General features: G+C 41.3%; 1 protein-coding gene across 10 annotated transcripts in view; it reads left to right on the top strand.

The window, feature by feature from the left end:
- atp2b2 (ATPase plasma membrane Ca2+ transporting 2) overlaps positions 1-27,920 on the top strand; it is an 840,804-nt gene that overhangs the window by 199,051 nt on the left and 613,833 nt on the right. For all 10 annotated transcript variants that reach the window (XM_055648263.1, XM_055648251.1, XM_055648255.1 and 7 more), the window contains exon 2: positions 6,111-6,180. The gene's annotated coding sequence lies outside the window, so the exon portion shown is untranslated. The remainder of the gene's footprint in view (positions 1-6,110; positions 6,181-27,920) is intronic.

Genomic DNA, 27,920 nt, shown 5'->3' with positions numbered 1-27,920 from the left:
ATTCCTGATCTCAGATCAGCTGGTCTTTAAATAACTCCAACATTGTCAGATATGGACTTGCCCAACTCCTTCTCCCATTTTACTCTCCCTAGCTCCTGCCGAATAGTGTTGTAATATGCCCGACCCCAATTTAGTACTTTCCCCCATGGTCCATACTGATCCTTATTCATAACTATCTTAAAACCTGAAATGCTAGTCACCTGGCGAGGCTAATTCCCAATTGTAGATCCATACGTTTTAGGTACAGAATCCGGCCATTCAGCCCATCAAGTCTACTTTGTCATTTAATCATGGGCGATCTACCTTTCCCTCTCAACCCATTCTCCTCTTCATGACCACTAACACCCCTACTAATAAAGAATCTGTTGATTTCTGCCTTAAAAATATCCATCATCTTGGCCTGCATAGCCTTCTGTGGCAATGAATTCCACCCTCTGACTAAAAAAATTTGTCCTCATCTCCTTTCTAAAGGAACATCGTTTTATTCTTAGGCCACGGCCTCTGTTCCAAGACTCTCCCACTAGTGGAACCATCCTCTCGACATCTACCCAGGCCTTTCACTATTCAAATAGGTCCAGAATGGTCCTTCCCCTAGTTGAACTATCCACATACTGTTTCAAGAAACCGCCTCGGATGCACCTAATGATTTCCTCCGTCTAAGCATTTTGTATGAAGGAAGTCCCAGTCGATATATTTTTTCGTATCCATATTTTTTGCTAGTTTCATGTCTGCTGAATATCTGCATTAGCAGTTATTAAACTGAAAACCACAGAGCCTAATTTTTAAAAATATTTGTTGTTGTTGTGATTTCTTTATATGTGGTCATATCGCTGTGATATAAAAGTTATTTGTGTATTTTTCACATAAAGCAGGTTTTTCATGACTTTAAAAAAAAGCACATTTTGTTTTGTCATGGGCATTCATCCTCTTCTTTTGAATAATAATGGCGATGAATTTACTGAAGTTAAAACTATTTACAGTGAAAAGCTTCATTGTAAGGGAAATATTATTTTAATTAAATGTTCATGTTAATCAAATATCATGAACATTTAGATCATGAATACATATTTAAATTAAAATTAAATTGATGTTATCTTCGGCAGGAATTTCATGAATTGTTATATGCTGTAATTTAAGGGAAGTTGTAAGATGTTTTATGTAGTGACTCTCTGTATATATATTTGTCAATATATACCTGTACTGTGATTGATGCTGTTAAATTAATCTTTGTTTTCAAATGCATCCATAATTTGACACCTGCCTATCTTGTCTAGCCCCATCTTCTTCAAGGCATGTCCAATATTAAACTCTGGCCACCAATTATCTTTTTCCATTATAGTTTCTACCAGTTCAGACAAAAGTAGAGGAGCATCACCACCTGCAAGTTGGGCTGCAGATCACTCAATTCTCAGTCCTTCCATGTTGGTGTGATCAAATCCCAGAGCTTTCTACAGAATAGCCTTGTGAGAGAGTTTTCAGCAGGCCAACTTTAAAGGCAATTAGAGATGAGAAATAAATAGTGGCCTCAACCACTGTGTCAGCATCCTCCACATTAAACTTTTTATGTTTCTTCCCTCAGCTGCCAGCACCTACATAACCTAGAATTCACCTCCTTAAATGTTTCCATCTCCCTATTCCTTGAAATCTGCCATCTTGATATAGATTTTTATCACCGGAAATGCTATTTCCTCTCCTCGCTGAGTTTCCAACTTTGTTTGATTAATACTTTTGTTAAGTGCTTTGAAATGTTTTTCTATTTTAAAAGAGTAATATGAACATAGATTATTATTCGTGTAAACACATCCCAGAAACATCTCAGTAGCCTGATTGTCCATCTAACTTGTATTCTATATTTTAACTACTTTCCAATATTATCCTAAGTATTTTTGTGGTCTACATCACATATTGCCTTTTATGTTTACGCATGTTTGAATTGCCTCTTTTTGCAGATAACAAATAAATGGATTCTTTTTTTGGATCCGTTTATTTCTGAAATAAGTGACCAGTGTATCCTATCCTTTATTTCCGGGACGGAAATGATGACATAATTTGTGACCAAATTCACATTCCTTTCGATTTATTTTTATAAACTTCTGATTAGAACAATTCAGGATAAGTTGTGCATTTTAACCATTCTCAAAAATAGAAAATACTCTGGTGAGGCATATCACCAGACTGAGTAGAGCCAATGTCAGTGTCTCCATAAAGATATCTGGATTACACAAAGTCACAGAATTCTAGAGTGGACACAATGATAAAAGCAGAGAATACTGTGAACATGCATTTCCATTTTGACTCTCATGTTGGTTTTAATTTTGCTGTCAACATACCTGCACTGTTATTGTTTCCATTGCTTTTAATGTTTGCAAGTTGTGCTCTTGCTCAGTCTCAATGCGGAAGCATGAAGTAGATGTAGACCTGAGATTACGTAATAGCATTAACATTGTTTTTTAGTGTATCCATTAACTAATTTGTTTAATATTGATTGATGTTTTGCTTAAAATGGAGAGAACCAATTTTAGATCAATATGTTAACCATTTGCCCGTTGTTAAGGTTTAAACCATTTCAAGTTTTATTGTTCATTCCATTTAAAAACTTCAGATGTAATGAAGATTTTTTGGTAACGCTGATGCTCCCAGAAAAAATAAAAAAAAATGTGCTTATTATATTTTGTAGACACTTGGACAAGTACATGGTTAGGAACGGTTTAGAGGGATATAGGCCAAATGTGGGCATGTGGGACTGGCGTAGATGGGGCATCATAGTCAGCATGGACAAATTGGCTCCAAGGTTCTTTCTGTTCGATCTATGATTCTAATATAAGTTCAAAATTTCAGGTCAAAATATAAACCTTATTTTACATTTTGGTAATTTTGTAACTGTAAAACATAATAAACTTAAGTTTAAATATTCTAACTTGATCAAAGTTGAAGTAGTTAGTAAGTCCCGTTGGCCCTCGGGCACAAGCAGAACTCTAACGATGCTGTTTCAAATGACTCATGTTCACATTATTCTTGTTGAAGTATTTGTGCATGACCAAATGTTTTGCCCTTTATGCTATCGTAAAATAGAAGATAAATGGATGATCAGCCATGATCATATTGAATGGCAGTGCAGGCTTGAAGGGCCGAATGGCCTACTCCTGCACCTATTTTCTATGTTTCTACGTTTCTAAATCATATGGAAACAAGGAGGAATGGCCTTTGTCCAACTATCTGCCTGTGTTCACCTATGACCAGCCGTGCTTTGTCCTGCCCCTCCACCCTTCTAGCTTTTTATACCCACACCCCTACAATCAGCCCGTAGAAGGGTCCTGACCCAAAATGTTACCTATCCACATTCTGCAGGGATACTGCCTGACCCACTGAGTTCTTCTTTTTCTTTTGTGTGGCGTGTACAGCCTAAAGTTGTTGGACAACTTGTTCTATTTGATCTTCCGTTTGTGCACATCGAGGTGATTGCATTAGTCGAAACAGGGATGACCACGTGAAGGTTGCAATCTTCCACCCCACCCACTGAGTTAATCCAGCATTTTGTGTCTTTGCTTGGTAAACCAGCATCTGCAACTCCTTGCTTCTACAAGGAGGAATCTCATTGGGTTTTTGAGCTAAGTAGTATACAGGTGCACAACCTTTTATCCAAAAGTCTTGGGACCAGACATTTTTCGTAATTCGGAATTTTTCGGCTTTCGGATGGGAAGACTTTTAGCGTCGATTTTAACGGCTGGCTCAGTGGTAGAGTGCTCGGCTCATATCCGCAAGGTCGCAAATTTGCTCCTCGATCCCGGCAGTTACTCGATCGCGAGTTTGAGTCTTCAATGTAATTTTTTCTTGCAGAATAGGAGAGAATAGGAAGGGTTAGGCTGGGATCATTCTCTGCGAGGAGTGGCCGGTGACGTCAGGACCAACAGGAACCCACTCCCCGATGGGCCGCTACAGCGACAAGTGGCAGTTCGCCCACAGCCCGAGCTGCGCCCCCTCATCCGCAACCCGGGTTCCTCTGGAGTTGGAACGGGGCTGGGCTAGAGTTGCTGCTGGCTGTGAGTCTCCGGGATCTCCGTGCTTGCAGTCGGTGTCCCGTTGGTCCTGACGTATCCGGCCACCTCCCTGGACAGGAGCTGAGACTGTGAACTGTACCGCCCTTGCCCCCTCCCTCTGCAACTGCAAACAACCCCACTCTCCTGCTCACCTGCAAGGGCGGTACAGTTCCCAGTCTCAGCTCCTGTACAGGGGGGTGGCCGGAGATGTCACAGCCCGAGCTGCGCCCCCTCATCTGCAACCCCAAGAACAAGACATACCTTGCACACCATCAGCTTCTGTCCCTACGGGAAGCGTGTTCCTCTGGAGTTGGAACGGGGCTGGGCTGCTGCTGGGCTGTGGGTCTCTGGGATCTCCGTGCTTGCAGTGGGCCTGGGGGTCGGTGTCCCGTTGGTCCTGACGTCTCCGGTGACTGGCATTGTATGCTGGCATCGCCGACGTGAAGACAGTGCAAAGCCCCCGCGCCGGTGCAATGGGCGGGGAGCTGGAGAGGGGAGGGAAGGGGTCACACACATGGCCGGGAAGCAGAGGGGTGTAGGTGGGGTGAAACTGAAGGGAGCGACAATCTGCTGCTGCCTGCCCGTTAAAATGTTCCCACGCAACACTCACGATACACTGTGTATTGTGAGTCTACCGTGGGAACTTTTTAACTCAGCGGGCAGGCAGCAGCAGATTGTCAATTATTAACCCTCCCACGCAATATACCCTCACCTCTTTTATGAATAGGGGATTTAGTTCCCCTTTCTTCGAGGACCGACCAGAGGTTCCGCTGTCACCTCTGCGGGCCGCCCTCGGTGAACGTTTTCAAGGACCTTTCTTCAAGGACTGAAAAAATGTCCGCTATTCGGAGGTTTTCGTTATTTGGATCTTCGGATAAAAAGTTGTGCACCTTACTTCCCTTTCTTTGTTGCAATTAAATTTGATATGCATTGATTAGTCTCACTACACCCAGAGGATCATAGCTTGTAGGTAGTTTGAAAGCATGCTTCTGTGTTGAGAAGTCTATTTTGTATTGAGGTTGATGGAACAGATAGGCAGTTGAAACTATTGTTCAAGGACTTGCTTCAACATTGTGCTGTTTCAGATTTGTATATCTTGTGTAGGGAATGATAAACTATTGAAACGATGCAACTGTACTATTCAATTTAGAGTATGTGCATATTCCAGCAGCCATGTTTGACTAGCAAACGTGCAGTATTACAAATAATTGTGAGCAATAGGTATTTGAAAAGCTAGGTGCATCCATTAATTCTTGCCTTTTCACAGTCGTAGATTTTACTGAACATGGCAGGTATATTCCTCATTGTTAAATTTATGTCGTTGATTAACATGTCATCAAAGTGGCATGGAAGAGTTGCAAACTTTCTTCTGTTTCTGAATATACGTGGTCACTCCTTGACATATGCACAAACTGGGTACCCATTGTTAATTAACAATAGAGAATAACACAAGTACCTAAACAGGAAGGTAATGCAAGATAGCTTTTGTGCAGCACAGTGGCGGAGCTGGTAGAGCTACTGCTCACAGCACGAGAGACCCGGGTTTGATTCTGATCTTGGGTGCTGCGTCTGTGGAGTTTGCACGTTCCCCCTCTGAGCGTGTGGATTCCTCACGTGTTCCGGTTCCTAGCACATCCCAAAGATGTGTGGGTTTGTAGGTTAATTGGGCTCTGTCAATTGCCCCTAATGCATAGGGAGTGAATGGGAAAGTACAGTAACATGGAACAAATGCAAATGGGTGAATTGATCATTGGTGTGGACTCAGTGGGCCAAAGGACCCGTTTCCTTACTGTATCTTTCAATCAATTCAATTCTGAGATCAAAGTCTAAGCCAGTGTGTTGGCATGTTTCACTTCATGACAAACTTCTCAGATTTGTCCAAAAAAGAAGTTTTTACCAATAAAGTGTTCAACTATTTGTCATCAATACTATTGAATCTGCAGTTGTTTATTAAATCACCACTCATACTAAACTGTTAACAAGTTTAATGGCTACTTTGTTGATTTTGTCAATGTTACTTTTGCTGCTGATGTATAATCAACATTTTTAATTTATTATTTCTTCTCATTTTAGGGATTTTGCCGACAAAGGTTTTGCTTCCATTCCACCTCAAGATTCTAATCTCGAGTTCTGCACTTCAATGGTAATTTTTTCCACTCATGTTTTAATATCTCTGTCTTGATTAATTACACATATCTTTGTAGAGTAATAGGTCTCAGTTCCTGCCCAAATAAGGTCAAGTATTGTTTCAGTAATTTAATAGGCATGGTAATATCTGCCCATGAAGTTTGGATAAAACTGTTCTGGAATCATGCCCAGCAGTCTTTTTCCATGATGAATTTAGACAGCCACAGCTGTATTTCTTGTACATTTGGTACAAGTATCAACAAATGCCATTGCACGTAAAACAAAGCAAATGCAGATTTAGCTTAAGCACATAAATAGTCGTGCAATAACAGAACTGGTTTACTTCTAAGATTATTATCATTTATTTTGCTACTGCTTTGATCTCAAATCCAAATTTATCCTAAGCCACTGTAAGGTCAGCTCACGCTTTAACTCCTTCCATAGCAGGATGCATACGGATTTACGTTATGGTATAATATAATTTGCTTTGTGCTAATTGTTTTGTCGGTATTAAATTTAACGGACATGATAAAGTAAATTAAATTTGTTCATTCACTTTAACCACTGAAAGCATTTTGGTCAGCTGACCTTTTCCTAAAATCACATTAGTTATGTGAAAGCTTGCTTATTGACGTAGAGGCGACTATGTGTTTACGTACCATGTGTTTTGTATAAAATGCACATTCAAAAAGCATTGCTAGGTTGGAATATTGTAAAGTTATGAAAGATTGAGACAATATGTGGCTTATCACATCGTTTAAATGTAATATATGCAATATCCTTGACTCAACTTCCTCATTATTCTGTGGTCCTTAATATAATGTATCACCAGATCTTCTCTGTAAATGTGATGTCAAATGATGTGCTCAATAGAGCAGAATTTAGTTATATGTTACAGAAATGGCCATTATTTAACCATCTTGCCATATAAAGGAAAACATTTATTTGTTGATGCTTTTTAGATGAAGCATTTCCAACTGGTGCTAACGCGTTATACCTTTTGTACATCACCTCCCCCTCCCATTGGGCATTGGCAGAATGTAATGCTTGATTCAAGTGGGGGTGCTGTCGAGTATGGCAGCCCTGCCTGCAGCTGTTTGCCCTTTCAACCTTTTTTATTTTTAGTGTGTTAGTGTGTTTTTTTTTTGGAGGTCTTCTAGCCTTTTTATGTGGGGGGAGGGGGGGAAGGGGGAAACCTTTTTCTCAGTCCCTACCTGGTCGGTGATGCGGCTTTCCTCCGAGCCGCATCTTCGCCCCTTCCTCGCGGCCCACCATCGGGACTGGAGTGGTGTTCCCTTCCGGGAACGGCCAGAACCTCAGCTCCGGCAGCGGCACAGTGCCGAAGCACCATCGCGGAGTGGGCGATGCCTTACCGAGGGTCGCCGTGTAGTAAGCTCCGGAGTGCTGTGATCGCCGACTGCTACATCGCGGAGCTGTAGTCGCGGAGATTCCAGCTGCGGGCGGCGCTGGGTTTAAACACGGCTGAGCCTGGGATCTTTCGCCGAGATCGCCAGTGTTGGAGCTCTGACCAGCGCGGCCTGTGGACTTCGGGAGCCGCGGTCTCGGGTACGAAGCGGCCGTTCCAGACACTCCAAGCCGCTGAGAGTGTTCTTCCGAAATCGGAGCTCCATCATCCGGCATGAAAGGGCATGAAACATCGGTCCGCCATTGCGGCGACTGCGGAGGCCTCAAATAGGCCCCGACCATGGGTGAACAACAAGAGGACGAGGACTGGACTTTGTTGCCTTCCCTCACAGTGGGAACCATTGTGGGGGGATGTTTTTATGTTCAATGTTAAATTCTTTAATGTTGTGTTTTACTTTTATTGGTGTGCTGCAAATGGAAATTCAAATTTCACTTCCACCAATTGGTGTACGTGACAATAAATGTCCTTTGTCCTTGTCCTTGATCATGTAAGTAGGGTTGTAAATTCTGGTTAGATATGTTTTCATCACACAATCACCTACTTCAAACTACTTAACCCACTTGAATTAAATCTATCAGTGGACCTCGGACATATTCATTCTTGTCACACCTTGCCTTCTTATGACTTTTGGAGATAGAAAGTCAACAAATTCATTTCCCCCAAAAATGTTCAATGAAAATTTAAATATATATTAGTTGACACTGTGATTTTTCTCCTAGTTGCTCCAGACCTATCAGGAATGGTTGACAAACCCATTTATAAATTCATACCAGTTGCTCCTGACATTTAATAATAGCAGTAATGCTGCATTCTTCTCGTTGATTAAAAATTATCAATATTTTTTCTCCTCAATACTCTTAAATGTTGATACAGTCACAATCGTACAGCATGGAAACAGGCCATTTTCCTCAATTTATTCATGCCACCCAAGATGTCTATTTGAACTAGTCACATTGGAGTTTGACCCATATCCCTCTAAATCTTTCCTATCAATTTACGTGTCCAGATGTATTTTAAATGTTATTGTACCTGCCTCAACCACTTCTTCTGGCATCTCGTTACGTTTACCCACAATTTTCTGTGTGAAAACATCCCCCCTCGGGTTCCTATTATTTCTTTCCATTCTCACCTTAAATCAATGGCCTCTAATTATTGATATCCAAACCTGCAGAGAAAGTATCCATTCACCCATATCTGAGCCCCACATTATTTTATACAGCTCTATAAGATCACCCCCTGGTCTCCTATGCTCAAACGAATAAAGTCCCAATAACTCAGTCTCTCGAGTCTTGGCACCATTCTTGTAAATCATTGGTGCACTCTTTCCAGCTTCATGGCATCTTGACTATCGCAGGTTGACAAAACTGAACACATTAATCCAAGTGTGGCCTCATCTACGTGTTGTGCAACTGCAACAATACATCACAGTGCCCTGACTGTTAAAGACCAGCTTGCCAAAGCTTCTTTCAACATTCTATCTACCTCAACACCACTTTCAGAGAACTACGTAGACTCCCTTTTCCACAACACTCTCCAGGACTCTTTTGTTCACTATGAAAGTCCTACCCTGGTTTGACCTTCCAAAATGCAACACCTCGCACTTGCTTGAATTGAACTCCATTTGCTAATCCTCAGCCCACATACCCACCTGATCAAGATCCTGCTATAATTATTAATAATCTTTACACTGTCTCCTGTGCCATCTATTTTAGTGTCATCTGCAAACTTACTAAACATGCCTTCCACGTTCTCATCCAAATAATTGACAGAGATGACAAACAACAATGGGCCCAAGACTGGCCCATGAGGCACGCTACCAATCATGTGCCACCATTCTGAAAAATCATCTTCTCCCAACACCCGCTGTTTTTTACTCAAGCCAGATGCTGGAATCTTGAGTAAAAAACAGAGTCCTAGAGGAACTCAGCAGGCCAGGCAGCAAATGGCCAGATAAGGTCACCTCTCTTTACCAGCTTTCTTCCCTGTAATCCATCAGTCCGAAGAAAAGTCCCAACGCAAAAGATCCTCTCCATTTCCTTCCACAAATGCTATCTGACCTGCTGAAATCCTCCAGCACTTTGTTCTTTGCTCATGTATTTAATTAGCCCAATTAGCAAGCTGTCCTTGGGTGCCCTGTGATCAACCCCTGTCTTTCCAAATGCATGTATATCTTATCCCACAGAATCCCCTACAGTAATGCCTTATGACAGATGTTAGCCTAACTGATTTATAGTTTCCAGGTTTTTCTTTGCAGCCCTTCTTAAATAATGGTGCATCACGAGCTACCTTCAAGTCTTCTGGCAACTGGTTGCCAATAACGATACATATATCTCAGCCAAGGTTCCTGCAATTTCTTGACTAGACTCCCACAGTATTCTTTGATGCATCTGATCAGGCCCTGGAGATTTACCTATCTTCAAAACATCCAGCACCTCTTCTACTGTAATACCGACTATCCCCCAAGACATCCCCTTTAGCTTTCCTGAGTTCCCTCTTCATGCTGTTCTCGATGGTTAAAACATGAGTTATTAACCATATAACAATTACAGCACGGAAACAGGCCATCTCGGCCCTACAAGTCCATGCCGAACAATTATTTTCCCTTAGCCCCACCTGCCTGCACTCATACCATAACCCTCCATTCCCTTCTCATCCATATGCCTATCCAATTTATTTTTAACGAACCTGCCTCCACCACTTCCACTGGAAGCTCATTCCACACTGCTACCACTCTATGAGTAAAGAAGTTCCCCCTCATGTTACCCCTAAACTTCTGTCCCTTAATTCTGAAGTCATGTCCTCTTGTTTGAATCTTCCCTATTCTCAAAGGGAAAAGCTTGTCCACATCAACTCTGTCTATCCCTCTCATCATTTTAAAGATCTCTATCAAGTCCCCCCTTAACCTTCTGCGCTCCAGAGAATAAAGACCTAACTTATTCAACCTTTCTCTGTAACTTAGTTGTTGAAACCCAGGCAACATTCTAGTAAATCTCCTCTGTATTCTCTCTATTTTGTTGACATCCTTCCTATAATTGGGTGACCAAAATTGTACACCATACTCCAGATTTGGTCTCACCAATGCCTTGTACAATTTTAACATTACATCCCAGCTTCTATACTCAATGCTCTGATTTATAAAGGCTAGCATACCAAAAGCTTTCTTTACCACCCTGTCTATATGAGATTCCACCTTCAAGGAACTATGCACGGTTATTCCCAGATCCCTCTGTTCAACTGCATTCTTCAATTCCCTAACATTTACCACGTACGTCCTATTTTGATTTGTCCTGCCAAGGTGTAGCACCTCACATTTATCAGCATTAAACTCAATCTGCCATCTTTCAGCCCATTCTTCCAAATGGCCTAAATCACTCTGTAGACTTTGGAAATCCTCTTCATTATCCACAACACCCCCTATCTTGGTATCATCTGCATACATACTAATCCAATTTACCACACCTTCATCCAGATCATTGATGTACATGACAAACAACAAAGGACCCAACACAGATCCCTGAGGCACCCCACTAGTCACCTGCCTCCAACCCGACAAACAGCCATCCACCATTACCCTCTGGCGTCTCCCATCTTGCTACTCCTGCATTTATACCCAACAGTTGAACCTTCTTAACCAACCTTCCATGAGGACCATTGTCAAAGGCCTTACTAAAGTCCATATAGACAACATCCACTGCTTTACCCTCGTCAATTTCCCTAGTAACCTCTTCAAAAAATTCAAGAAGATTAGTGAAACATGACCTTCCAGGCACTAATCCATGTTGACTGCTCCTTATTGGATAATAGATTGTCATTTTTCACTAATCACCAAGTCAAAATCTTGATCTGCCTCTCTTACAGCACTGTAGGATGGCTTTTGTTATCTGCAGTTGTTCATACAGGTGGTCTTCACCTCCTTCCTTCATAAGGGCATTTATGGGTTGCTGATAAATATGCCCTTGTACTGGCGCCCATAACACAGTCCATTAATTAAACAAACGCAGGAGTGGCTTTGGTAGGTCAATTTAAAAATAAATAGCTTATTAAATTAAAATGTATTCAGGAACAAAATGAAATGAACAAAATCTAGTTATCAGGACGAGGTTCAATATGATTGAAGTTTTCATTTACTCATTGAATATGATCTCCAATGATGTATTATTAGTAAATTCTTTTTTTATCTTGCCATTTGTTTTTTTTTCTTTCTCTCTTACTCCCTATCTATAAAAAAAACTAGAAGCAGAATCAACCCACAACTGATAATATTAATAGTGTACGACTGATATACATGAAATGTTTTTACCATAATATGTGTTTGCTTCTAATAAAAATATTAAAAAAAAAAAAAAAAATGATTGCAAATCCAGATCAAAGTTATTTACGGGAGGCTTTGTAAGTAACACTTGTAAGATTGTGCAGGTAAGTGGATAAGATTAATAATGTTTAGAATTATTATATAATGTATATGTTTCAATTTGTAACAGAGATGTTTAATGTGCTACATCCCAAGAGCAAGAAAGGCAATGATAGAAAGGAAATGAGGAGGAATTTCTTTAGTTTAGGTGGTGAATCTGTGGAATTTATTGCTGCAGAAGGCTGTGGAGGTCAAGTCAATGGACATTTTTAAGGTGGAGATTAATAGATTCTTAATTAATACGAGTGTCAGGGGTTACGGGTAGATTGCAGGAGAATGAGGTTGAGAGGGGAAGAGAGATCAGTCATGATTGAATGGCAAAGTCGACTTGAAGGGCCGAATGGCCTAATTCTGCTTCCACAAGATTAACTTTCTGCACGCATGGGCCCCAGCTACGCCTGCCTCTTTGTCGGGTACGTCGAACAATCCTTGTTCAATACATACCAGGGCCCCAACCCCGACCTCTACCTCCGCTACATCGACGATTGCATTGATGCTACCTCCTGCACCCACACACAACTGACTGACTTCATCCACTTCACCACCAATTTCCATCCGGCACTCAAATACACCTGGACTATTTCCGACACTTCCCTACCATTCCTTGACCTCACTATCTCCATCGCAGGTGATAGAGTTCTGACCAACATCCACTATAAACCCACTGACTCCCATGGCTATCTGGACTACACTTCTTCCCACCCTGCTTCCTGTAAGGACTCCATCCCCCACTCCCAATTCCTCTGTCTATGCCGCATCTGCTCCCAGGATGAGGCGTTCCACACCAGGGCATCTGAAATGTCCTCATTCTTCACGGAACAGGGGTTCCCCTCCTCCACCATAGATGAGGCTCGCACCAGGGTCTCTTCCATACCCCGCAACATTGCTCTCTCCCCCCATTCCCGCACTCGCAACAAGGGCAGAGTCACCCTAGTCCTCACCTTTCACCCCACCAGCCGTCACATACAACAAATAATCCTCCGCCATTTCCGCCACCTCCAACGTGACCCCACCACTCGCCACATCTTCCCATCTCCCCCCATATCTGCCTTCGGCAAAGACCGCTCCCTCCATAACTCCCTTGTCAATTCTTCCCTTCCCTCCCGTACCAGCCCCTCCCCGGGCACTTTCCGTTACAACCGCAAGAGATGCAACACCTGTCCCTTTACCTCCCCCCTCAACTCCATTCAAGGACCCAAGCAGTCGTTAAAGGTGCGACAGAGGTTCACCTGTATCTCCTCCAACCTCATCTATTGCATCCGCTGCTCTAGATGTCAGCTGATCTATATCGGTGAGACCAAGCGTAGGTTGGGCAATCGTTTCGTCGAACACCTCCGCTCGGTCCGCAAGAACCTACCTGACCTCCCGGTGGCTCAGCACTTCAACTCCCCCTCCCATTCCCCGTCCGACCTCTCTGTCCTGGGTCTCCTCCATGGCCAGAGTGAGCAACACCGGAAATTGGAGGAACTGCACCTCATATTCCGCTTGGGGTGTCTGCATCCTGTGGGCATGAACATTGAATTCTCCCAATGTTGTTAGCCCTTGCTGTCTCCTTCCCTTCCCCAGCCCTCGAGCTGTCTCCTCCCATCCCTCAGCCCTCGGGCTCCTCCTCCTCCTTTTTCCTTTCTTCTCCCTCCCACCTCCCATCAGTCTGAAGAAGGGTTTTGGCCCGAAACGTTGCCTATTTCCTTCGCCCCATAGATGCTGCTGCACCCGCTGAGTTTCTGCAGCATTTTTGTGTACTTATGAACTTTCTTCAGACTGGTTCAGCAATTCGGAGAGATCAGCAATTCTTTCCTACTCATGATAAATGTTAATAGATGGCATATTATAATGAAAACATGTAATTTGAATTGAACTGTTAATATTGTGAGTTGAATGGTGGTGATGGTGGGTATTTAATTTAACTGCATGTTATCATCTGTCCGTTATTTCTCTTGCCAATTCCCAGTGGACTTTTATCATTACGTGAAGTCTATTTAAAAAAAATTAAAACAGTTTTCTTGATTTTATGTATGCATATGTAACATCAATTGCAAAGTTAGCAGTCTTTTCCAATTTCATTCCATTAAAAATTCACTGAAATTTCATTCTAGGTATGTGGGTTGGTAAGTTAATTGACATTTGTAAATTGCCCCTAGTACATAGGCGAGTAACAGAATCTGGGGGAAATTGATAATAATAAAAATGTCATTAATATGCTCAATTGCTCAAGGGCAGCACAATTGCACAGTTGATTAATGAATGAATAGCACTATTATTAGAGCTGCTGCCTCACAGTGTCAGAGACCTGGCTTCGATACTGACCTCGGGTGCTGTCTGTGTGGAGTTTGCACATTCTCCCTGTGACTGCGTGGGTTTCCCCAAGGTGTTCTGATTTTGTCCCACATCCCAAAGATGTGCGGGTTTGTAAGAAAATTGGCCTCTGTAAATTGCCCATTGTGTGTGGGTAGGGAATGTGTGCAGAAGTGGAATAATGGAACTAGTATGAACGGGTTACCGATGTTCAGCTTAGACGAGGTGGGTCTCAGGGACTGGATTCAATGCTGTATCTTTCAATCAATCTATCAATGCAGTGTTAGTGGATGGTAGACACACAAAATGCTGGAGTAACTCAGCAGGTCAGGCAGCATGTCTGGAGCGAAGGAATGGGTGACGTTTCGGGTCAAGACTCTTCTCCAGACTAGTGTTAGTGGTTGATGGCCTCAGATCTGAAGGGTCTCAATCTGAGCTGCATAACTTTGAGTCTTTGAGTTACTCAGCAGCACTGAAAAATGTAAAGCATCTGTACTATGGTGTATGGCTGTGACCCACCTAAACTCAGAAGATACTTGGTTAAATTTCTGATCTCTGATTGATTAAGTGATTTTTGCTCAGAGAATGGTGTGAATAATATAATTGGTCATAGCCAGTTGTTAGTATTGATATGCAGTTGTCTTTGTATGAATTGATTCAATCCTAATTGTATCGGCCTTAATGGATGTCAAAGTCAGTGGATAACCCTTTGGCTTGGGAAAGAAAATGGTCATTTGGGCAAAGTCTAAGATAATAGGTGTAATCCAGATCTTAATAAATGCTTTAAATAGAAATAACAGACAGAAAGTTTGTTGAAATATTATCAACATTCACCGAAAGAGCTATCCTAAACGTTAAACGTACCTCAATTTAGGGGTGAGTCATAGAGCAACTGAGAATTTTCAGCTTTGTGACTCATTTCTGTTGAAAATAAGCAGAATTAAATGGTCAGATTTACCATGAAGTATATAAAAACCTGCTCTTTGCACAATGCAGGCACAGAAATGTTGTTCGACAGCCTGACAATCATGTCAAAAGAGAGAAATTATAAAAAATTATTCCACTCTGGAGTCCACTTGAGTTTATAAATAGCAAATATGCTTTTCAAATTGTTTGCAGCATAATTTTTGACTGAACTATGTACTTGGAGCAATTAGAATGTAGCGATTTTCACAATTTGATTACATACAGATCCTGAGTACACCAATAAATTAGCCACATATTAAAAATTGTCTTGACCTGTCCAATAATTATAGATGCCATGTATAAATGGTTATGGTTGGTGAATAAAATCATGATAAGATGATAAGGTTTCATATCAATAATTTTTGTATTTCAAATCGCAATCCGGTACCAGTGGCAATGTTAAAACTGTACTTTTGTCATATTAAACTTCTACAAAAGTATTGAAAATTTCCTTTTCCATCCAATGTATGTAAAGAATAGATAAACAATTTTTATCGTACTTACTATAATAATTGTAAAGTTGCACTCTTGTCACTGAACACAGATTGAGTCTCACTCCAGAGACTTGAACATATAATATGTTGGTGCTTCAGTGCAGTGCTGGGAGAATACAGCACAGGAGGAGTGTCAGGTTTTGTGTGGAATTTTCAATTTAGATATACAGTATGAACACGATTACATTTTTGGAGAAGAACAGAGGTGCCTTATCCAATTCTTCATCCCTTAGCATCATTCCGATGGATTATTTGACCTTTGTTTATTGTTATGGTCAATTTACAGAGGTCAAGAGATAGTCAGTTTTCAGATTTCCTCACGTTATGACAATGACTATCTCAAAAGTATTTCATTGACTTTACAGGACTTGGAAACATCCCACGATCATTACATGCACATAATAGCTAGGAACTGCAGATGCTAATTTACAAAAGAAAAGGCACAAAGTAATGTAGTAACTCAGCAGGTCAGGTAGCATCCCGGGAGAACATGAATGGGTGATGATTTAGGTCAGGACCCTTCTTCAGACCCAAAATATCATCAATCCTTGAGTCTGAAGAAGGGTCCCAGGCCTAAATGTCACCACCCATTTTCTCCTGAGATGCTGCCTGGCACGCTGAGTTACTGTGGCACTTTGGGGTTTTTTCACCAAATTGCTAAATTCTTTTTTGGGGTGTCATTCAGATGACACTAATGTTGGCATTATCAGAGGTAGTAAATCAAAGCAAATTCTTCTCTTAATCATTGACTTTGCCTTTTATTTATTTATTGGAACATGCATTGCAAGTAATTTAGATGTTTTGTTCTCAATAAAGAGACTATTATGCGAGAAAGTATATGAACATGAAATATAAGAACATAACAACTAAGACCAGGCGAAAGCCGTCTGCCTGCTCTGTCATTAAACAAGATCATGGCTGATTTTCAACCTTGTCTACTGTGATTCCTCTAATTGCAAAAAATCCATTGATCTTCCTTGAAACAGATCAATGACAAATAGTGCAAAGTGCTTTAGGGTGGAGAAGTTTATTTATCTGCTTGTAAGCATAATTTAAAGAAATTATTAAGATAATTGCTTTTAATACAGGGCATTCTATTGATAATGCTACCTGTTATTTGCCTTAGCATGCAGCCACACAGCAGATCCCACTGCCTTCAGGTAGAGGGTACAGGAGCCTGAAATCTGCAACATCCAGGCTCAGGAATAGCCACTTCCCCACAGCCATCAGGCTATTAAAGTCAACTCAAACACAACTCTGATCATTAATAGCCCATTGCACTTTATCTATTTATTTATGTGTGTATATATAGTCATTGGTATATGGTCACACTGATCAGTTCTGTTCTGTATTTATTTATACCTACTATGTTTTGTTGTGGTGAAGCAAAGCCAGAATGTAATTGTCCTATCTGGGACACATGCTAATAAACTCTCTTGATTCTCTTGAATCTTGAATCTTGATCCAACAGTCAATAAAAGCTGAAACTTGATTTGTGGCTGTGCAAAAACTAAAAGTGAATTGAACGAAAACACATTTGGATGAAAGATTGCAACCTACTGACTTCTGTTTCGGGAGAACACTTATTGTTTGTTCTCATATTTTAATGAGGATTTCTCAAACATGTAATGCTGCGTGTTTATAATTGTCACCTATTTTACTGGTAGATGAGATTAGTGATCTGCTGCTGTTTTCATGTTTTTAGGCAACACCGACTGAATGCATAGTTTCTATTTAAGAACATTTAGCTACAAGGATTAAACATCATTTATTTAAAACTGTTTTAAGGCCATTCTGGACCTCCTCATCATTATGCTGCAGTGAATCAACAGTAATGGATGGGAATTTGTTCTTGAATATAATTAAAGGTGGTCTGAAGGACAGACAGACATAATGTTTGGTTTGCCTACAAGATTCAAAATGTATACAAAGGAATTTACATATTGTTAAATCAATGTCAGGCCTTTCGTTGATTAGAAATTAGACGGCCACTGATCAGCACTGTACAACACTGATCAGAGCTGGCCAAAGAGCATAACATCAGTGGTGGAAAATTATTGGAGGGAATTCATCGGGACAGGATCTAGCAGCATTTGGATAGGCACAGATTGATTAGGGATAGCTACTCCGACATTCACTCATGGTTGATCTATCTTTCCCTCTCAATCCCATTCTCCTGCCTTCTCCGCATAACCTTTGACACCCTTACTAATCAAGAATCTGTCAAACTCCGCCTTAAAAATACCCAATGACTGGGCCTCCACAGCTGTCTGTGGCAATGAATTCCACAGATTCACCACCCTCTAACTAAAGAAACTCCTCCTTACCCTTTTATTCTGAGACTATGCCCTCTGGTCCCAGACTCTCACCCTAGTGGAAACATCCTCTCCGCATCCACTCTATCCAGGTCTTTCACTATTTGGTAAGTTTCAACCCTCTTCCTTCTAAACTGCTATATGCCCAGTGCTGTCAAACGCTATCATACGTGAACCCCATCATCCCCAAGGATGATTGAAGACAATGCACGATTGAATAGGATTGAAGACAATGGATGTTGTCCGTATGGACATTAGCTAGGCCTTTGACAAGGTCATGCATAGTAGTCTAGTCTGGAAGGTTAGCTCACTCGCAATCCAAGGTGAGCTAGCCACTTGGATTCAAAATTCGTTTAGAGGAAGGAGTTAAAGATTAGTAGTGGAAGGTTGTTTTTCTGATTGCTGGTATGTGACTAGTGGAATGCAGCAGGGGTTGGTGCTGAGTCCACTGGTGTTTTTTTACATTAACAATTTGGATGACAATGTAGTTGACATTTTGAATAAAATTCCACATGACATTAAAATTAGTGTTATAGTGGGCTGTGAATAAAGATCTCCAAATTTACAATGAGATTTGGATCAGTTGAGAAGGTGGGCCAAGGCATGGCAAATGGAATTTAACTCTGACAAGTGTTAGGTGTTGCACTTTGATGTGTCAAACCCGAGCAGAATTTGCATAATAAATGGTAGAGCAGAGAGAACTGTGTGGTTCCCTAAAAGTGGCGTGTCAAGTAGAAACAAGGTGGGGAACGAGGCGTAAGGCATGCTCGCCTTCATGCGAATGGCACAGAGTACAATGATGTGGCTGTTCAAGTCAATGGTGAGACCACACTTGGAGCACTGTGTGCAGTTCGGGCTGCCCAGCTATAGGCCGGACATTGTGAAGTTGGTTCACCAGGATGCTACCTGAGGTGGGCTTGGGTTATATTGGATATCAATATAGCAAAACTATTTTTGTTTGGAACGTTGGAGGCCGGAAGTAACCATCTTGAGGCATTCAGGACTATGAAGGGAATGGATAAAGTGAATGTTCAATCTTTTTCTCAGGTTAGAGGATTCTAAAACTAGAGGGCATAGGCTTAAGATGAGAGGGGAGAGATTTAAAAGGGAACTTTTCACACAGAGGTATCTGGAACAAGCCATCTGAGGAAGTTATTGAAGTGGGTACAATTATGACTTTAAGTCATATGGAATATTTGGATAGGGAGGGTTAAGTGAGATATGGGTCTCACACAGAATGCCATGGACAAGTTGGGCTGAAGGGCCTGTTCCCATGATGTAAGGCTGCATGACACTGCTTGGGTTTGAAAATAAATCAGTGTTGAATAAATAGTCTTAATGCCACATGAGAACCATTTAATCAAATGCATCATGGACAACATTATATTCTTAATGCTGTGCAAGACGCATTAAATGAGAGTCTTTCAAATCGCGGCATCCAAACAGACAATGTTAGTGTGCAAGGCAGTAGTGATTCCAACGCTCCTGTATGCATTGGAAACCTGGGCAACATACTGACGCCATCTGAAAACACTTGAAAAGTTCCATCAACGATGTCGTCAAACCAGCTTAAATATCAGCTGGGAAGACAGAAGAACCAACGTCAGCGTGCTGAATGAAGCAAAAACATCTAGCATCGAAGCCTTCGTCATCAAGAACCAACTAAGATGGGTCGGTCATGTTGTTCAGTTGGAAGACGAGCATCAACAAAGCAAACCTTCTACTTCCAGCTTAAAGAAGGCAAACGTAGAAGAAGCGGTCAAAAGAAGAGATTCAAAGACGCCTTAAAAGCCAGCATGAAGAAATGTGAAATCGACATCGACAATTGGGAAACCAATGCCAAGGACAGGAAACTCTGGCGAACCATCATCCAAAAAGGAACAGTGACCTTCGAAGCCAAGAGATGCGCAGAATTAGAAGATAAGAGAAGAAAACGGAAAGAGAGGCAACGACAACCAAAGCTTGATCTGCCATCTGGAATTACCTGTCCTGAATGTCAAAGAACTTTCAAAGCCAGGATTGGACTCATAAACCACCTGAGAGTCCGTAAAAACAACATTATGTAGACCATCATCCTCGACCTCGAGCGATAGCCATGATGATTATTCAAACAATATTGCTAATAACTGTTATTTTCTATATTATACAATTAACTTAATTCTAAATAATTCTTATTTCATAATTATCACACAACTAAGCAGACCTGCAAAATGTTGGAATTTCTCGGGAAACAGAGAAGTCTGCAATATGATCTGACATTTCAGTTTGCAAGGCCATCACATGTCTCCTTCTAGGGCTGTACCACTGGTTCATTACAGCAAGCAAGTAGTGGACTCTCTGGGATGAAAGACTTTGTGTACCCACTTAGTTTCTCTCACAGTCCACCATGAAGCTTACAAACTCCACCTCACTGACTACAAAGATGCCCTCATTGCTGCAAAATCTGCCTACCTCTCCTCCATATTCACCGACCCCTGCCTAAACCACAGAACCCTCTTCTCCACAGTGGGCAACCTCCTCAAGCCTCGAGCCAACACTCTCCCTACCTCTACTCTGGATCTCTGCAACTCATTCCTCCACTTTTTCGCTGATTAGATCAGCACCATCTATCACTCTTTATCCCCTGTACCCGACCCCCCAGCATCTACTCCACCACCTACCAAGGCCCCTCCTTTCAACATCTCCACTGACCTCCTTACCCCTCCTCCACACTGCTTCCTCTCCCAGTTTGACCTGGTCACCCCTACTGAAATCTCCAAACTAATCAGCACTTCCAAACACACTACCTGCTCCCTCGACCCTCTCCCCACTCCCCTGCTGAAGTCCTGCCTCCCCGTTCTCTGCCCCTACCTCACTAATCTCTTCAACTCCTCATTGTCCCAAGGAATTGTCCCCTCCGCTTTCAAAACTGCTGCTGTCACACCAATCTTAAAGAAACCTGGTCATGATCCCACCTTTCTCATTAACTACCGCCCAATCTCAAACCTCCCCTTTCCCTGGAGCGTATCGTTGCGTCACAACTTCATTCCCACCTCCTTGCGTATAACCTATTCAAACCCCTCCAATCTGGCTTTTGTCCCCTCCATAGCACAGAAACTGCTCTCCTCAAATTCCTCAACGACCTCCTCGCCTCTGCTGACACTGGTTCCCTCAACATCCTCATCCTCCTCGACCTGAGTTCAGCCTTCGATACAGTGAACATAACATCCTGCTTACCAGACTTGGGGACCTTGGCAAAATAACAGATGGACATTTTTTGAGACAAACGATACACCAGACATATCGCCCACTTTACTATGGGAATCCTTCAAAGCATTTATTAGAGGAGTCATTATCTCACACCAAGCTTTTCCAAACAAAAAGAATAAGAACGAACAAAGACAATTAGAAGAACAAATCAGACAACTAGATGTAGATAATGCTAAAGATCCAACTATGGATAAACATAATTGTTATATTCCGGACAGTAGAATGAACAATAATTTACACGCAGGCTGGCTGGATCACAAGAGAGTTTTATTACCCAACTTTCTCTACTTATATACAAGACCAACTCATTAGCATATAATGAATATGCATGAATACATTGCACTGCTCTCCTTTTTTAAGTATTAAATCTAAGTACACAGTTACAATTTTCTTGTTATGATACTTGATTTAAACCAGTTTTCATTCAATTTTAAATGATAACACAATATATTTATTTTACATATTTACACATTTTCATTCTACCTAGACAGTGAGTTACTTAACTTAAAAACCTAATCTGACTACTGGTTTACGGATCCTGCCTGATCGTCTAACAGTAACAGGTGTAACAGGTTTAGGTGTTGACTCAACTGTAGACTTGTTTGGCTCTGTTTTAGTACTCTGACTTTGACCAGAGGAATCTGTTTCTTTGTCTGTACTAACTGAACTTTGTGTTTCAATCACAGTTGGCTCTTCCAACTCACTTTCTGATAAAGACTCAGGGATTAGGACTTCATGTTCAGTTTTTGGTTCATCTTTGGCTGGAATCATTTGATCAACATGAACACTTTTGATCCTATCTCCAACTTCAACTTTGTTCCACACACTTCCACTATTTTCCCAATGTCCCATTTGTCTCTACTGGACTTGTTGGGAGGACTGAGAACACGAACCTGCTCATCTGGCTTGAAGTACCTCTCCTTTTTGTGAGAGTCGAAGTGACGTTTTTGACTTAATTGTTTTTGTTCAACTCTCAAAGCCAAATTGGGTTGAACTAGACTTAGGCGTATTCTTAGCCTTCTCTTCATCAACAGTTCTGCAGGTGAGTAACCTGTTGTTGTGTGTGGTGCGCTCCTATACCAACAATAAAAATGTGGATTTCAAACATGTTCGAAACATTACACCTGGAAGATATGAGACTCCTCCTCGCAGGCAAAGCAGACCACTTCCAAAAGACGTGGTCTGCATTTATGGACTTACTACAAGCATAAGGTGCAATAGTAATTTAAAAAATAAATGGTGCCAGGATCTGGTAACGGGGGGTGAAAAATATGGTTGGTATATCCCTTTTTGCGGAGTTTTTTTATAATAGAGCGATTGTCTCTCTTTCTTTCTATCTTTTCTAGGGTCTATTTCTTAACTTTCTTCTCTAACTCTCTTTCTAATGGGCTTTCTTTTCCCAACACTTTCCTGCACTATCACGACTTTCTCACTTTCCTTACTTCTTTTATTTCTATCTTTCTTAAAGCTCAAAAAATGAAGGGGTACAACAAATGTAATAAGATATATGTGGTGTGTATTACTGTAACTTATTGTACTTCTAATTAAAAAAAAATATAAAAAAAAAAAAAATAAAAAAAAAAAAAAAACTTTGTAAAACCCCCAATAAACACCAAATAGATAGTTCTGTATATATAAAAAAACAAACAGAAAAATAAATATACCATATTTATATAGACATAGACCAAAGATAATGTTTCCAAGCCTATATTGTTTGGAGCCTCTTTGGGGGTTGTAGTGTTTAAGAGTCTTATGTTTGTAGGGAAGAAGCTGCTCCTGAACCTGGACATGACAGTTTTCGGGCTGCTTTACCTTCTTCCTGATGGCAGGAGTGAAATGAGAGAGTGACCAGGGTGGTGTGGGTCTCTGATGCTGGCTGACGTTTTGATGCAGCAACTTTTGTAGACCCCGTCTATGGCGGGGAGGTCAGTAGCTGTGATGAACTGGGCCGTTTCCACACTTTTTGCAATTATATTCCTTCCTGGGTGTTTGATTTGCTGAACCAGGCTGTGGTGCAACCAGGTATTAAGCTCTCTACCTGTAGAAGTTCAAGAGAGTATTTGTTGACATCCTGAATCTCTTCAATCTCCTTAGAAATTGATGGGCTTGCTTTATGATGCTTCAATGTACTGGTTCCAGGAAATGTCTTCAGAGATGATACCCAGGTATTTGGAGCTTTTGATTCTCTCCACCACCATCCTGTTGATGAATACAGGTTTGTGGATCCTCGTTCTTTCTCTTCCAAAGTCCACAATCATTTCCTTGGTTTTGCTGATTTTGAGAGCAAGGTTGTTGTTCTGGCACCATTTGATCAGTCGATTGATATCAGAATCATTGTCATCTTTAATTCGTCCAAGAACAATATAATAACGTCGGCAAACTTGAAGATGGAGTTTGAACTGTGACTGGCTACAGTTTTGAGTATAGAGTGAGTAGAGCATGGGGCTGAGCACACAGCCTTGAGGTGCTCCTGTGCTGATGGTTATCGAGGTGGAAATGTCGCTGGCAATTTGTACAGACTGTGGTCTGTTGATGAGGAGGAAGTCAAGGATCCAGTTCCAGAGGGATGCACAGAGACCCAGTTCCGTAAGCTTGGTAACCAGCTTGGAGAGGATGAGGGTGTTAAACGCCGAGGTGTAGTCTATGAACAACCACCTGGCATATGTGTTTATATTCTCCAAGTGGTCCAGTGCAAATTGGAGAACTGCTGAGATCACATCCTCTGGTGACCTGTTATGGCAGTCGGCAAATTATAGCGGGTCCAGGTTCTTGATGAGGTAGGAGTTGATATGGACCATAACCAACCTCTCGAAGCACTCCATCACCATGGAGTTTAGTGCCACCGGTTGGTAGTCAGTGAGGCATGTCACATTAGTCTTCGGGCACTGGTATGATTGATGGCCTTTTAAAGTAGGTGGAAACTCAGATGTCAGTAATAAGCGGTTGAAGATGTCCGCAAAAACTCCAGCTAGTTGGTCACAACAGGTTTTAAGAACACGACCAGGTGTTCCACCAGCTCCAGATGCTTTGAGGTTGCATCCTGCTGAAGGATCTTCTGACATTGACTACTTCGCTAGACTACTACAGAATGACATTTGCATGGTTAAGCTTCAACCATTATTTAATATAAGTGTGTTACTCCACTTGTAGCACGAAGATGAACTTGCTCGGCTTATGAGTGAAATAATAAGCTTCATATGTTAATGGTTCGTAAACAAATTAAAGGAACCTTAAGGGCAATTTGCTTGGGTTAGGGTAGGCATCATCCTCATCTTTTGCAACATCTGTTGGGTAATTGAAATATCAACCTCTGGTTCCACATTTAAGGAAATGATTGGTTAATGTGTTCCCGGTTCATTTCCTTATGGAGTACTTGTGTTCTCAGCATTTGGAAAAAGTTATTGTAAAAAACCAGACTGTTGTTTGGAAAGACATTTGCTGTCTTGGTTAAAGTATGATTCAGTTGATCTGTGGCCTTTTGGTCAGCAGCAGTTAGAATATTTCCTTTTATGATGTGCATGGTTCAGCTTCAACCATTATTTAATGCATGTAAGGCAGAGATAGATACTGTAGATCGATTCTTCATTAGTATGGGTGTCAGCGGTTATGGGAAGTGGGCAGGAGATTGGGATTAGGAGGGAGAGATAGATCAGCCATGATTGAATGACCGAGGAGACTTGATGGGCCGAATGGCCTAATTTGCTCCTATCACATGACCATATAACACATGAGTAATGTATAACATGTATATGAGTGACTGCTGGCTGTGACATAATGTGGCGACTGTTGAATACAAGTTCACTAAGCATTTGATCAATGAATAGACATGTTGCTGAGGTTGAGGAAACAAGGCAGTGTTGAGGGAAGCCATGATGCTGTGGAATATGGTATAGTGCAGTGCCTGCATTAATTCATCATAGAACTTAATTAGCAAGTGGATTTCGGTATGTGGCTGATTTAAGGGGAAGGAAAGTAACTGGAGACCGCAACTTATGTTAATGAATTGCATTGACATATGTTTGACATTTTGCTGACAATATGACCTTGGGGAATATTCAATAATATTGTTCAATGGCATACACATCACAACAAACCTTTTCACACAGTGACATACAGTTTGGAGTCAATTAGGTTGCCATTATTGCACTATAGTGCCCATATTACTGTGTGTGATTCAACACAGTGATAGGACAGACAGATGTGACACAGTCAGCATGACTCCAGTTGAAGCAAGAAGTTAACTCCATGCTCAACATATCAAGATGTATTCTGATATCGTTACTAATAGTTTAGTTTAGAGATATGGCGCAGAAATAAACCATTCGGCCCACCGGGTCTGCACTGACCAGCGATACCCGCACATTAACATGACCCTACACACACTAGGGACAATTTTACATTTATACCAAGCCAATTAATCTCCAAACCTGTACGTCTTTGGAATGTGGGAGGAAACCAAAGATCTCTGTGAAAACCCCGGCAGGTTATGGGGAGAATGTACAAACTCCGTACAGACAAGCACCTGTAGTCAGGATCGAACCCATGTCTCTGGCACTGTAAGGCAGTAACTCTACTGCTACGCTACCCCCTAATGTAAGTAGAGAAAATATGTCTTCCAAGTAAAGTGTTTGGTCAGACTCTAGGGTCAAATGAAAGAGATGAATGATGAACACCCACAATATGAAGGAATAATGCTTGCATCAGACTTTTCAAGATGTCTTTGTAGGAAGCATTGTTAAATGCTATCATGAGCACTCAGCTGGGTGATGTGCAATGAAAAAGTCGTATCCTAAAATGGCACTGTATTTCGTATCCCAAAAAGGCACTGCTTCCTTCAGGTAGAAGGTACAGGAGCCTGAAGACTGCAACAACCAGGTTCAGGAATAGCTACTTCCCCACAGCCATCAGGCTATTAAACCTGGCTCGGACAAAACTCTGATTATTAATAACCCATTTTCTGTTATTTGCACTTTATCAGTTTATTTATTCATGTGTGTGTTTATATTTATATCATGGTATATGGACACACTTATCTGTTTTGTAGTAAATGCCTACTATGTTCTGTGTGCTGAAGCAAAGCAAGAATTTCATTGTCCTATACAGGGACACATGACAATAAACTCACTTGAACTTGAACTTGAACTTATTCATTCTTACCGCCATGGGCAAATACTCAAGGATTATCACTGGGGGAAAAAATAAGTGGTGCTGATCTCTTAGGGATATTATTGGCTTGGTTTTTGCAAAATATTGTACAGGTGAATACGATGTGATAGAACTTAATTTATTCCTGGAGGGAAATTGATCTGCCAACAGTCATAAAAACACAAAATACATGAAGCAGAAAGCACATGAAAACACAAAATACATCAACTTAAATGAGTATTAAGATGTATCAGAATTCAGAACTTTGTGAGTCACCAATGTACATCAATTACATCACAAATAGCTCAACAAAATAACAATTGAATCTGTTGTCAGTTACCAAAAAGTAATTTCCCAAAGTTTCCTTTTGATAGATAGATAGATAGATAGATCCTTTATTAGATAGATAGATCCTTTATTGTCATTCAGACCTTTCGGTCTGAACGAAATTATATTGCCTGCAGTCATACACAGAATCAATAAAAACAAAACATACAATAAACACAAATTAAACATCCACCACAGTGAGTTCACCAAGCACATCCTCACTGTGATGGAGGCAAAGTCTTAGTCTCCGTCTCTTCCCTCCTTGTTCTCCCTCTGCGCTGAGGTGATCGATCCAGGCCGAAGATGCCGCTCTCCAGTCCAGCGGACCTCGTGATGATGTCGCCGCCGCCGAAAGCCAGAACGCCGTCTCCGCTCCGGGACGACCCGCCACAGCAATGAAGAGAGGTGTTTGGCTGAATGCCCCCACCTCCCGTAATGATTCTCAACATCGTTAATCTTCTTGATGTGTGTGACCAATCTGATAATATTTTATTATTCAATGAAGCCCAAATGGTTGTTCCATTAGAAAATGTGGAGTAAGGAACAATATTATAGGAGCCTGTCCGGAATGGTATCCATGTTCTGTTATGTCATCGTATAGTTGTAAAATGGTTGCAAATGCCATTTATGATATTTTTTTGTCCCATATATCTCAGACTTTTTGCTGTTTCCATAGCTTTATGGTGAGAGGGGCAAAATCTAAAAGAGATGTATGGGGCAAGTGTTATTTTTAAACAGAGGAAAGTGGGTGCCTGGAGAACACTGCCAGGGGTGGTGGAGGAAGCAGATTGGCCAGTGGCATTTAAGAGGCTTTTAGATGGCCGCGAGGACATGTAGGGAGTCAAGGGATATGAATCATGTACAGGCAGAGGAGTTGTGTTTGATATGTCATCTTGTTTGGCACGTACAATGTGGGCCAAAGGGCCTGTTCCTGTGCTGGACTTCTCTATGTTCAGCAAAATCACATTTGTTCAGAACTTGCGTGCTTGGTCAACCATCTCTCCCCAATATTTGAAATCGATCTTCAAGAACACACATTTGGAATAGACTGACTATATATATATTAAATTGCAAAATATTATTTTAAATTTTAACTGTTGATTTCTTGTCCAACCATGCAATTTTACT

This window comes from Leucoraja erinacea, chromosome 16 (genome assembly GCF_028641065.1).
Source record: "Leucoraja erinacea ecotype New England chromosome 16, Leri_hhj_1, whole genome shotgun sequence".
Lineage (NCBI taxonomy): Eukaryota > Metazoa > Chordata > Chondrichthyes > Rajiformes > Rajidae > Leucoraja > Leucoraja erinaceus.
Note: the sequence above shows the minus strand (reverse complement) of the source record. Positions and strands in the feature narration are given on the sequence as shown.